The sequence below is a fragment of the Papio anubis genome, chromosome 12 (genome assembly GCF_008728515.1).
Source record: "Papio anubis isolate 15944 chromosome 12, Panubis1.0, whole genome shotgun sequence".
In the NCBI taxonomy this organism is placed as follows: domain Eukaryota; kingdom Metazoa; phylum Chordata; class Mammalia; order Primates; family Cercopithecidae; genus Papio; species Papio anubis.
The window spans coordinates 106,934,719-106,948,995 of record NC_044987.1 but is presented as its reverse complement, the minus strand read 5'-3'; the positions used below and the strand labels follow the sequence as shown (position 1 = coordinate 106,948,995).

General features: G+C 32.7%; 1 pseudogene; it reads left to right on the top strand.

The window, feature by feature from the left end:
- Positions 1 to 3,358: 3,358 nt before the first annotated feature.
- LOC101004267 lies at positions 3,359 to 4,648 on the top strand (annotated as a pseudogene).
- Positions 4,649 to 14,277: the final 9,629 nt, after the last annotated feature.

Sequence of the window (14,277 nt, the reverse complement as noted above, 5' to 3'; positions counted from 1 at the left end):
TTGATAATAGTTCGATGGCATTTGCCTTTATGTTACTTATTTGTTTATTTGTGTATCTTTCTCTACTTTATGATGTGTGTACTTGGCTTCATCAACTGATATCATTGTAACCAGAGAACTAAAATTCCCATTAGAAACAATTCTTTTGGGTCTGGCTAGATGAACAGCATTGGAGTAACAGCGCTAAACTCACTCTTACATTTATACCAATGTTATGCATATTACTAAATTAGTTAAGGTAAATAAGTACTCCAGTGTTTTCTACCTTTTAATTTGGCTTACACGTGTATTTTGTAAAAATAATGTGGTTTTTTTTTTTTTTTTATTCATTTTCTATTGCTACTGTAAGAAATCACTACAAACATAGTAGCTTGTAACAACCCAAATTTGTTATCCCACATTTCTGGGGGTCAGAAGGTCAAAGTGGATCTCACGAGGTTAAAACCAAGATGTTTGGCAGTCTGTGTTCCTACTGGAACCTCTAGGGACAATCTGTTTTCTTGCTTTTTCCAGGTTCTAGAGGTTGCGTACAGCACTTAGCTTATGTTCCCTTTCCAGCTAGCAATCTCATCACTGACCTCTGCTTCCACTGCTGTGTCTCCTCTGCCTTTCACCTTCTTCTTCCCTCCCTCCCCTGTGATTGTCGTGGACTCACACAGATAATCCATGAAAACCTCCTCATCTCATGATTCTTAATCACATCAGCAAATTCCCTTTTCAATGGAATGCGACATGTTCAGATAGGTTCCTGTACCTGTCTTATTCATTAGTGCTCAATGGTATAGTCTTACAAAAGTTGACATGCTATATATCCTTTCTACATTATTTACTATAAAATTTATGTAAACAAACTATACACATGGCCTTCCTTGAATAAAAGATAAAAATCAGTTGGTTTTAAGTTTACGAAAGTGTATACACATATACACACTCACATAACACTTGTGGCACTTTCACTCATATGTGATGAATTAACCAACCAAGCAGACAAGTTTTTAAGGAAACAAGGTAGAAAAAGTAAATTGTCAGCTCTGGTCTATGTGTTAATCATCCCATGGGGCATGTCAGCCTAAATAAGAGAGGCTCCCTAAAAGAGAATAATATTCAGGATTACAGCATTGCAATGAGAAAGCAAGTGTCATATTAATTATGTGGGTTAAGAGAAAAAAGGAAGAGAAAAAGGAAGACAAACGGTTTTATAGAGAAACGAATTCAGGAGGATTACATAATTTTTGAGATAATTATCTTTGGCTTCAAAAATCAGTAATAAGAGTGATACTAGTCTGAGGTTGCACAGGCAGTTGCTGGACAGATGTCCTTGCAGAAGTGTACATATTTTTAAGGTTGTGATGGCCTTTGAGCAATGTTGTGATTTTTGCCACCATTTATGATATTTTTGTTATCAGGCATACAAGCATGAGAACCCTCTCTTCATAGCCTTTTATGGCTTTGTCAGTTCATGTGTATGTGTGTTTTTGTTTTTAAACATAACTCCATTTTGATTCTGACAACTTTCACATTTCCCCCTTTTAATCAAAATATTTTTCCAAAAGCACCACTAGTAATTCATATTGTCATTAAGTTTTAATGTTTCTTGGTGCCAAAATAGACTTGTTCTGAGTTCCTAATCCCATCTCACATTAGAGAGAGTGCTTACTGACTATGAGTAAATGACAAAACCCCATTAGCCATACTGAGCAACATGAGAGGTTTGAAGGAAGAGAATCACAGGCTAAGTCTACCTGGAATTCATTATTAAGTTCAGTTCTGTCTGTTGCATAATCTTTTTGCCATCATCTCAAAAGTGCTGAGTCAGCATTGTTTTGTTAGAAATTGTATTTCTGGAAAAATTTAACGAGTGACACACACAAAGTTTAGAAGTGGAAAATACAGAGTAAAATTAACAGTAGTATGAAAGTCCCAATTTGTGTAATAGTTTTGACCCTAGGCTTAAAGACAACCAATTGAATAAATCAAATGCCTTTTATGCTGCCAAGTGAAAAAGGTAGGCCTGAGAATAGGGAGCCTCATTATAGAGTTTTATTCTGACATCATGGGAAAAGCTGCCTATGGCATTAAGACATCAACTTTTTGCCCTGGTTTGTAGTTTGACTGTCTCTGATTATGATATCAGGCGGTTTGGTAAACATTTTCTGTGGTCCATATATGAGGCAGGAGGCTTGTTCCTTAAAATTTATCTAGTTTCAGCTTATAGGGCTTTTGGAACAAAAAAAGTTTCTGTTTTTAGTAATTCCATAGAAAGTTGTATTGGGAGAATCTAGAAGAATTGAAAATTTAGTGTAGTCTACAGGTAAATAACACGAACTTAAAAGCAATGCAAACTGCTATAACCGAATAATGGATATATTATACCTTTGCTTTAGAAACATGACCTTTGCTCTGCCTTGATCACATAAAAATCTCAGATATAAAAACCTCTTAAGCTAGAAAGCCAAACCAAGGCAGACTTTGGATTTTGTTTACATGCTTACAATCTTAAGGTTCCTAGGCCTGTCAGGAAGTGATAATTTTTACTTAATTCCTTGTAAGGCTGGAAACTGTTGAAATCTGGCATTTTATGCAAATTTTCAAATATGACATATTTTCAGTCAAATCCATGGTAATATGACCAATATTTCTGATTGTGTCCTCCTGTAAAGATAAATCAGATTTTTACTGAAATTATGTTATTACATAGATTGTCATAAAAATTAAGAATACTTACGAATAGTTTTTGAATTGTCAAGGAATTAAATTGGGAGAGAAATCAAAGGGTTTTAATTTTTTTCACAAAATTATCCTTTACCAAATTTGTGTAAATCATCTATAGCTTAAGAGATAATTTTTTCTTAAATCTTGAAAACAAACTACGTAAAGAATCAATAATGTTTTAAATGTTTTAAATAAAATAATAAAAACACTTTTCATCAGTTATTTTTATTGCTTGATCTTGATTAGCAGTTTTATGAACCTATGAGTTTTATGAACCATGAGTTTTATTAATCCATAAGTTTTATGAACCTATAAGTTTTTAAAATCAGAGTTCTAGACATTTTTATTTATGTCATTGCCTTTAAAGTTGTCATAAATCTGCTCAAGAATACTTGTTAGAGTCCTTTCCGTGAAAGGCAATTTTGGATTATAGCTAATTGTAAATACTTTTAGAGAAGAATTTAAAGCAATAATTGTGAATGACAAAGAGCTAGAATAGTCATGGATAAAAATCTGATGAAAGTTTTTAATTGACAAGGAAATTTATTTATTATTATTACCTATTACATTTTAAAATATCAGAATTATGACTGGCTGAATCACATCAAGGCTATCAGACTTTTGTAAATGTGATACAACTGAAAATCATAAAATGCGCACATCAATAATACATCCATACAAATATAACTTTAAAGAAGATTAAGCTTATCAACCAAAATTATGACTGACAATATATTAGATTTTTGTAAGTTTATGTAGATTTTGAAACAAGTATATACATAACATACCCCTGAATGTAACTGAAAGAAGATTTAGCATCACTTAGTATTTGACAGTGTTTTCCCCTTATACTTTACTAAATAAGACTAATCATTTAACAAGACGTATGTTCTTGACATATGGGCCGAACTGAGAAATTTCAAACTTAATTATAGATCAGAAAATCTTCATTTTAGAGCCCAGAGCCCCATTTGCATGTGTGGAGAAGCAGTGGCACCAGCTCAGTGGTGCGAGACATCCTCACCCCCTCGGGAGACTTAGGGACGCACTGCCTCTGACACCTGCTCAGCTCCCTGCCCAGGCGAGGACGCCATCTTGTGGGGTTGAGTGTCTTGAACTGAGAGCAGCAACTATGACTGATTTGCTGCTGGTGATAACAAAAGCCTCAGCAGGTGGGGAAGATGAAAAGTAGCAGGATCGAGCTGGGAGATGGGACACCACACAATATTAAACAGTTGAAGAGACTGAATCAGGTGATCTTTTCAGTCAGCTACAATGGTAAGTTCTACAAGGATGTGATGGAGGTGGTGAATGATCAAAACTTGCCTATTTCAGTGATGTTCCTGTAGGTGCAGTGTACTCTAGGGTAGCTCATTCACAGAATCAGAAAAGACTTTACATCATGATACTAGGATATCTGGCTCCTTACCAAAGGCTAGGAATAGGAACTACAATGTTAAATCATGTCTTAAACGTGAAAAATATGGCACTTTTGACATCTATCTGCATGTCCAGATCAGCCATGAGTCGGCAATTGACTTCTATAGGAAGTTTGGCTTTGAGATTATGGAGCCCAAGAAGAACTACTGTAAAACCATAAAGCCTGCATATACTCATGTGCTGCAGAAAAATCTCAAATTGTCTTCTGGTCAGAATGCGGATGTGCAAAAGACAGACAACTGAACAAATTACCTTCTCAAAAGGAGAAAGAAGGAAAGCTGAAGGCAATAATGCACAACCTGAAAATCATGTGCAGTGAGATACAGCAAAAGTTGAACTTCGGAGATATGAATCTAAAATACTTTAAGAGAAAAAATCTACCTCTAGAAGTAACATTATCATTTTAAATAAAAAAGACAGCATTTCCAACCTGAAAACAGGGAAATTAATTGGATCTCAGGAAGAAATTTGTCAGAAATAGATACTGTTTGCAGTTTAGAAGATGACTGTTACAGAAACAGATTTCAAAATTAAAAATCAAAACTTTTTGAATTTTATTAAAAGCAAATCAACATTTCAATAAAACCATACTGTTTCTGTAAGGGACAAAGATTTAGTTTCATATTAGTTTATTTTAATACTAAATAACTTGTAAATAATACATTTAGTTATAGACAACTTGATTACAAACAAAATTTATAAATTCCTCTTTAAAATTGTTTTCATGATTTATTCAGACCATTGTTGGCATGTTTGGAATTTTAATCTTTTTTTTTTTTTTTTTTTGAGACAGAGTCTCGCTCTGTCGCCCAGGCTGGAGTGCAGTGGCCGGATCTCAGCTCCCTGCAAGCTCCGCCTCCCGGGTTCACGCCATTCTCCTGCCTCAGCCTCCCGAAGAATTTTAATCTTGTCCTATGCTTGCCCCTTTTAAAACAAGCATTTTACTTTAGTACAAAAATTATCACACAAGATTTTTTTTCTACAAAATTTTTTAACCTTCTTTGCCAAAAATACATTTTCATACCCATAACTTTTGTCACATCTCTCTCATCTATTTACTAATTTTTTATCTTGTTTTAATTTTCTTCCTAAATCTATTTGTTGAAATAATCTTTAAACAACCTCTGAATTTTACAATATTATTTTTAAAAGAACATATTTTAGGTTTGTAAATAGTTTTTTATGAAAAAAATCTTGTTTTTGATACATTTTCTATACAGAATTATTTTGATTTATTTATTTATTTATTTATTTATTTTTGCGAAGGAGTGTCGCTCTGTCGCCCAGACTGGAGTGCAGTGATGCGATCTCGGCTCGCAGCAACCTCTGCCTACCAGGTTCAAGCGATTCGCCTGCCTCAGCCTCCTGAGTAGCTGGGTATCACAGGCATGTGCCACCACGCCCAGCTAATTTTTGTATTTTTAGTAAAGACGGGGTTTTGGCATGTGGGCCAGGCTGGTCTAACTTCTGACCTTAGGAGTTGGCCTCCCAAAGTGTTGGGATTACAGGCGTGAGTCACTGTTTCTGGCCCAGAATTATATAGATATTAATTAGAATTTTAACTCTTAGTAACCTAGTATCTACCAGGCAGTGTTAAACCATCTGTCATTTATCAGTATTTTATAGAATGGAAGCCATTTTATATATTTCAAAACATGTTTTCCTATAGCATAATTTTTGTATGTACTGATAGACTCTAGTATATTTACTATTTCTATATAATTTAAGAAACCATGAACAAATGTATTTTTGTTCAACAATCAGTTGATAAATTTGGAAATGACCCAGTTATTTAGTGAATGTTTATTATTTATTTAACATAAGATAACTTTACAATTTTAAATTACACGAAAAGTTTATAAACATTTATCTCATTTACATAAATTTTATTTAATTTTACCAGTTTACCTTTATTATCTATGATAATTGACATATTAAAACTAGAATATTTTCAAATTATTTTCCTATCAATTATTATTATAGCCTGTGACTCTCAGGTGTTCACTTAAGAACTTAAATTTAATTACATGAGTATTTTATCAATAATTCAAAAAATACAGTGGTTTTCATTAAACTGACAATATAAAATTACCCTTAATGTATCAAAGAATTACAGAAAGATTATTCTGTTTTAGGCTGGGTTTATAGTTTTACAACCTGTGTGTCAAATCTTGACACTTTAAACCATCTAGCCCAGACAAATATAAAAGTGACCAGTAAATTCAGGCAGAAATATATGTTGACAATCCTGCAGATTTTTCTTTCTTACTTTACCAATAATTTTAAAACCAGTGAATTTATTAAAGCTATACCTACGTCACATGAACTAAAAGTCATTTGGGTTAATTACTATATTGTATAATTTTATATGAGTGCTCACTTATTTAAGCCAATTTAAATAAAATTTCATAATGAATGGCCAACTGCACTAGGTTTTACCATGTAGATACAACATACAACAATATATTTACATATCAATAAGTTTACCTAAACACACGTATATACACACAGTGATTTTATAGTCTTTATTTTAGTCATGAGACAGTAAACTATAGAAACTCACTGGTTTATTAAAAAACAGTTGTATTCAAATTATATTTTTTATAAAATTGGTACATCCTCACATGACTAAATTTTATTTGCCTGATAGGCAATCTAATGAAGGCTGTGGACCAAAATTTTGTATAAAGCAGCACTTTCCATAGCAATTGGACTTTTTTACACTATTTTTTCCTTTTTTCCCTTTTTAGCTTTAAGTAAATTTAGGATTAAATATTTGACACTTACATTTTTGCTAGGACTGGCTGAGTTGTACAAGAAAAACAAATTTAAGAGTAGCCTTGAATCTGTCTTTTGTTTTTTGACTAGACAAATATGAGCGGGAAACCATTTTAGTAAGTCTGGATTTTTTTCCTTTTTTTTTTTTTCTTTTTCCTTTTGGCCCTTGCATAGCAGACAATGTGAACTTTTGTCTTATTTAACAAAGACATCTTATATTATTTCCCTGATCTTAAGAGTTTGACTTGTTTGATCTGTTAGCCAAACTTTTATAAACTTTAATTTTGTTTTTTTTTAGACTATTAATCTTTTAACTAACTATTCTACTATCCTAATTGTTAGTCAAACATAATTACATTTATATTTCCAAATTACCATGAAGCTGTTGTAGCTTGTAAAGCCATTGATTTGAAAATTCTTTAAAATCTATTTTTTTAAAAAAATGCCTTGGCTGGAATGCCATAAGAATTGAGTTTTGGCTTCACACCAGTACAAAAGTCAGTAGATTTAAAATAGGCAGAAAAGAAAAACAGAGAAATAGAAAACCTTGACAAATTTACATGTCAATTCTATAGTTTCAGGGCTCTTTTTTTTTTTTTTTTTTTAAGAGAGTTTGACTGATGACCATTTGAGCTTTTAATTTTTCTTAATGTAATTTTCCCATCAATTAAACAATGTATATAAGAATGGACCATATTATATTGCTAGCTGTTATCCCAGAAAACCTGGCATGTCTTAATATTTGAAAGTAACGTTTTTATACATTAATCTCTTGAGAGAAAAGAGAAGCTTATAAATCCTGTTAGAAAATGTCAGGAGTTTTCAGGACATAGGCATGGGCAAGGACTTCATGACTAAAACACCAAAAATAATGGCAACAAAAGCCCAAATACACAAATGGGATCTAATTAAACTAAAGAGCTCCTGCACAGCGAAAGAAACTACCATCAGAGTGAAAAGGCAACCTACAGAACGGGAGAAAATTTTTGCAATCTACCCATCTGACTAAGGGATAATATCCATAATCTACAAAGAACTTAAACAAATTTACAACAAAAAATCAACCCCATCAAAAAGTGGGCAAAGGATATGAACAGGCACTTCTCAAAAGAAGAAATTTATGCAGCCAACAGACACTTGAAAAAATGCTCATCATCATTCGCCATCAGAGAAATGCAAATCAAAACCACAATGAGATACCACCTCACACCAGTTAGAATGGTGTTCATTAAAAAATCAGGAAACAACAGGTGCTGGAGAGGATGTGGAGAAATAGAAACACTTTTATACTGTTGATGGGACTGTAAACTAGTTCAACCATTATGGAAGACAGTGTGGCAATTTGCCTCAAGGATCTAGAACTGGAAATACCATTTGACCCAGCCATCCCATTACTGTGGATATACCCAAAGGATTATAAATCATGCTGCTATAAAGACTCATGCACCCGCATGTTTATTGTGGCACTCTTCACAATAGCAAAGACTTGGAACCAACCGAAATATCCATTGATGATAGACTGGATTAAGAAAGTGTGGCACATATACATCATGGAATACTATGCAGCCATAAAAAAGGATAAGTTCGTGTCCTTTGCGGGGACATGGATGCAGCTGGAAACCATCATTCTCAGCAAACTATCACAAGGACAGAACACTAAACACCCCATGTTCTCACGCATAGGTTGGAATTGAACGATGAGATCACTTGGACACAGGGTAGGGAACATCACACACTGGGGCCTGTCGTGGGTTCGGGGGAGGGGGGAGGAGGGATAGCCTTAGGAGATATACCTAATGTAAATGATGAGTTAATGGGTGCAGCACACCAACATGGCACATGTCTACCTATGTAACAAACCTGCACGTTGTACACATGTACCCTAGAACTTAAAAGTATAATAACAATAATTAAAAAAAAGAAAATGTCAGGAGTTTAGATCAGTGTTTTACTTGGTGGTGACGCTTTAGTGACTTTCAATGAACCATCTCATGTCCAGCATTTAGAGTGTATATTTTACTCCCAGAAAACTCAGAAGCAAAACAAATGAGTCAAATCATTTGCACATGTAAAATAATAAAATCAAAAGAAACCAAGATAAGGGTGTTGTCAAAATTTTTAGCCCATATGTGCAGATTAAACAAAATGTTAAATTAGACATGTAGGAAAAAACCAAAATAAATTCACCTGAAAAGACATGCCTCAGAGACCGAATGTAAATTCCGTAGAAACCAGAGTACTCAACCCAGAAAGACACTTGTATTTATACAAAAAAAAAAAAAAAACTTACCAGAAAAGATAAAAAGTATTTTATTATCCCAAGAGGCATCCTTGATTTAGGGCTGCCTTATACAAACATGTACTATCAACTTATTCGCACATATGCTATCAACTGACATGATAGAGGCATCAGTGTTTTCTAAAAAAGAAAGAACGATGTTTTCGATAAATGGCATTAATTTATATATCTATTTTGAATAAAAAAACTAAGCATCTACCTCATTCCCTATTTAAAATCAATTTCAAATAGTTTAAAGATCTAAATATAAAATACAAATCATAAAGCTTTTAGAAGGAAGCATCAGGGGCATCTTTGTGATATTGGAGTATATACAAAATTTTGAACAGAATAAACAAAGCAATAAAAATATAAAAGTAAAGATTAATCAACTTTGAGAAGCCCTTTTCATCAAAATTAACAGTGTCAAAAGGGCCACCCTTGTAATAAAAGAGCACATTTTATTACACATGCTTCATCAAATATACATGTGTATCTGACAGAGGCCTCATCTGCAAAATGTGAAAGTAGTTCTTACAAATAAATACATAATTGATATGAAAATCAATGTAAAAGTGGAGAAAAGACATGAATGAACACTTTTCAGAAGAAAATATGTAAATGACCATTGCACATATGAAAAGGTTCTCAGTGTATTCATCATTAGGATAATGAAATTTGAAACAATGATACCCACACCATACAGAATGGCTAAGTCTCGACAAGGATACTGAGCAATCGTAACGATTATGTCTTTCTCATTGGAGTGCATGTTGCTATAATTACTCCGTAAACTCATTTGGAAATACTTACTAATGCTGAACATGTGTTTATTATGATACAGCAATCCCAGTCTAAGAAGTATACGCAAATGGAAATACAGATTTATGTTAATTGAAACATACAATAGAATGTTCATATCATCACTATTCATAAAACCTCTAGAATAATGAATAATGTGTGGTATACATATAATGTTTAATTGTGCACAGAAATGAGAATGAACCATGTAGAATTACTGTGACAATATATTGAATGAAAGAACCCAGGAATGGAAACATAACATACATAGGATTTTACTCATATAATGTAACAAAAATATCTGTACGTTATGTTGTTAGAAGTCAGAATAGTAGCTGTACATTTTTTGCATGTATTGGGAGAAGTTCATGGAGGAAAAGAGAATGAAGGATTCTTATGGGGTCCTGACAATGTTTTATTTTGTTGTTATTGTTTCTGTTTAATCTGGATTCTGGTTACGTAGGTTGAGTTTATAACAGTTGAGTTAAAAATTAGGTTTGTAAAAATTTATTTATGTTTTGGACATTTACTTATTTGCTTATATGCATATTCTACTTCAATAATAAACCTAAAATACCACAAAATACAGAAAAAAAACAACTACACATTTATTACTTTCTCATGTAAATTTTTGAAATAATGCAATAGGCAGTGTTTAAGCACTTTATTGTATCCTTAGCTACAAAGCCATAAAAATTCACTCTATTGGAAAAGAGATATTAAGAGTTACAAGAAAAAAAAGTTATGTTTTGATTCCAGATCTCTGTGTTGCGGTAGAGAAAATATAACCAAGAAAAGTGGTGGAAAGGTAACTAACATAACTCTACTTGTTTGGAAATATAAATGTATTCTATAATTAGCAGATGTCCCATTGGCTTTGTTTGAAGCTTCCAAATGCTTTAGGCATAATTAACAAGTTGTGTTCCATCTCCTCAGGGAGGGTCTCAAAGGAGGAAAGAAACTCATAAATTTTTCTTATTGGGTTACTTTAGGGACACATGGAAAGCACAGAAAGATCCCTTTTTAGAGGTTAGTAGACTACACCTGTTTCTGTGACTACACCTCAGAGTTCCAGTTACACTTCATGGTCTTATATTCCTTTATCTGTAATTTCTAAAAACTGATGTAGGTGATTTAGCCACAGCCTTAACAATCTGCTTTTAAGTGAAGTTTCTGAGTTAGTGCAATGTTGCAGCCATCTTCAGTATAATCTTTGGTGAAAGCTAGATAATGACTTTTCTGTAGTTAGCTGATTATTTCTTTGAATAGTAAAAACAAAAAGCAAGAACTCAAGTTCTGAAAAAGAAGTTAGTGTTGTTAGCAAGCTCCCACTTTGGTTCCTAAGATTTTTATGATGATTTTCAACCAAGACGTCAAATATGATCTTGTGATTTGTAGTTAATTGGATGTGTTTCAGAACTTTAACCTCAAGTAACAGATTTCCATGGTGATTTCCAGTTACCTCTTATTTAAAGAAATTATGTCAGTATTTTATGATTCTTGCATTTTCTCTTTCAGAGGCATAATGCATAGTTCACGTGTTTCCCAAATTTACCAGTATTATTGAAGGAATCAATGTCATTTGCAAAACATCACTTTTAGTTGTAGATAAGACCAAAGCAAAATACTAAAGCATCTATTTTACTACATAGTGCCTCCATCACACTGTAATACCTGATTTGCAAGAGAACAGATCATCCCCTCTACCTATAAGGGTTAGAAGAGTCTTTGAAATGCCGTAGAATTGTCCCTTGCATGATCAAATGCACATCTACTGGAGATAAGAACTAAGATGAAAACCTGCACAAATACAGGTATAATCAAAGAACAGTCCTTTAAAAATTACAAAGCAGGAATATATATTTTGCTTAAAATTAAGGTGTCTTTTCCACTCCTTATTTATTTATTGGCTATTTCTGAAACTATTTTTTCCACGCAAAATTCACTTTGATGTTTAAATAAATGTAGACAAATGCATTAATCTGTCATTGCATAACACATTTACTGTTGACTATTTTAGTGTTGAAAGTTGTATTTGTGGGGTGGGGAGGGTGGCAGGTCTGGGGAATGAGCTAGCTTCTCTTATCTCTCTACCCGGCCTAGTTTCGTAGTGAAGGTCCAAGGCTAAGATATGTCCAGTGTGATTTTTTTGTATGTTTAGAGAGTCTAACAAAATAAAATTTTCTTGAAAAACAAATGTTTAAATGTCCAGAACTAGGTCATTTTCATAGTCACATAAAATCATGAAAATATAAATAAAATCAAGTAAAGTGAGTTTAGGGCTTTATATGGAACTGTAAAGATAAGTTAAAGAAATAGCTCATGTATTTTCTCATACATAGGGAAACTAGTATTTACTACCATAGGCTTAGAAAAGAACACGTTTGCAACCTCTCACTTATGCAGCCAAACATGGGTCATACTACTACTTTTCATATCCATTAGTATATATATAAAATGTATTGTCTCCAGAAAATTAATTGAGTTTTCCTGAATAAGCCAAGTATGTTAGTCTGTAGTAGGTAGGAAATGATATAAAAAAGCCATTGTTTTATAAGTCATCATTAATGTGAGATAATTGTAGGTTGCTTATTACTATTGTAAAGTTCCCATAGAAATAGATGTTTTTATTTGCAGGGTGAGTGCAATCCAAAGAATGCTGATGCTGCTGTAATTTCACAATGGTCAAGCAATTTTATTTTATTAAATGAAAAACGTGAATTCGCTGTTCAAAAATGCGTGACTCAAGGAAGTAGTGAACAGTAGTATGTAGTCACAATAAACATTACTCAATTATTTTTTATAAATTGAAATCCAATTTACACACAACAGCATGTATCAAAATTTAGTTATAATTAAATAACATGTATGTTATCAAGATGAGTAACATAAAGGTAAATGAAAGCAAAACAGTCCTAATGTGAAATAATTTTTTATTGGAATAAAATAAATTTGACATAAATTTGCATAATATAAAATTCAACATTTAAAAGTTTATAAGCTAGTGCCACTTAATGCATTCAAAATATCGTACAACCATTACCACTATCTAGTTACAAAATATTTTCACTACTCTGAAAGGAAACTCTTGTACCCATTAAGCGATTGCTATACCTTCTCCCCTTCCTTCTGGCCCTGGTTTTTCTCTATGTGGATGAGTTTTAATATTCTGCAAATTTTATATACATTTAATTAAACAATAGTCCTGACAGTTTTTATTTATCATAATGGTCTCAAGGCTCATCTATATTTAGAATGTATCAATACTTCATTCTTTTTATCACTGATTAATATTCCATTGAATGCATATAACACAATTGTTTATCAGTAGATGGGCAGTTGGATTATTTCTACCTTTGGCTATTGTGAATAATGCTGCTGTGAACTTACATATGTTTCATAATGATAATTCTATGTGTAACTTAATGAGTGACTGTCAAACTCTTTTCATAATAGGCGTAATCATTTTACATTCCCAGAGGCAATGTATGAAAGTACAAATCTCTCTACATTCTTGCCAGTATTTTTAATTTTCCTTTTTATTTGTTTTTATTACAGCCATCCCAGTGGTTACCAAGGGGTATCTCCTTATAGTTTTGATTGTATTTCCCTAATGACAAATGGTATTGAACATCTTTTCATGTGCTTGGTGGCCATTTGTATGTCTTCAGTGAGAAATGTCTGTTCAATTTCTTTGCCCACTTTTATATATTTTATTATAAATTGACATATTAAATTGTATATATACATTGGGTACAAAGTTAGCTTATTATTATTTATGTAGCCATTGCTGAATAATTAAATCATGCTAATTAACATATCCATCACTTCAAATGCTTTTTATTTTATGTGGTGAGAATATTTGAAATGTAGTGTTTTAGCAATTTTGAAATATGCAATGCAGTATTATCAACAGTCACCATGCTATTCACTAGATCTCAGTAAAACTTACTTCTCTCTAATTGAAACTGTACACTTTCACCAATATCTCCCCATTTTTTCCTTCCCCAGATTGGTAACTACCATTCTGCTCTCTGCTTCTGAGTTCCATTGTTTTAGATTCCATTAAATACATCATAGAGTATTTGTCTTTCTTTGTCTAGTATTTTCTTATTTGCTTAGCATAACGTCCTCAAGATTCATTCATGTTGTTGGAAATGACAGAATTTCCTTCTTTTTGAAGGCTGAATAGGATCCCGTTGTGTATACATACCACATTCTCTTTATCCTTTCATCTGTTGATGTAAACAGGTTGTTTCCATATCTTG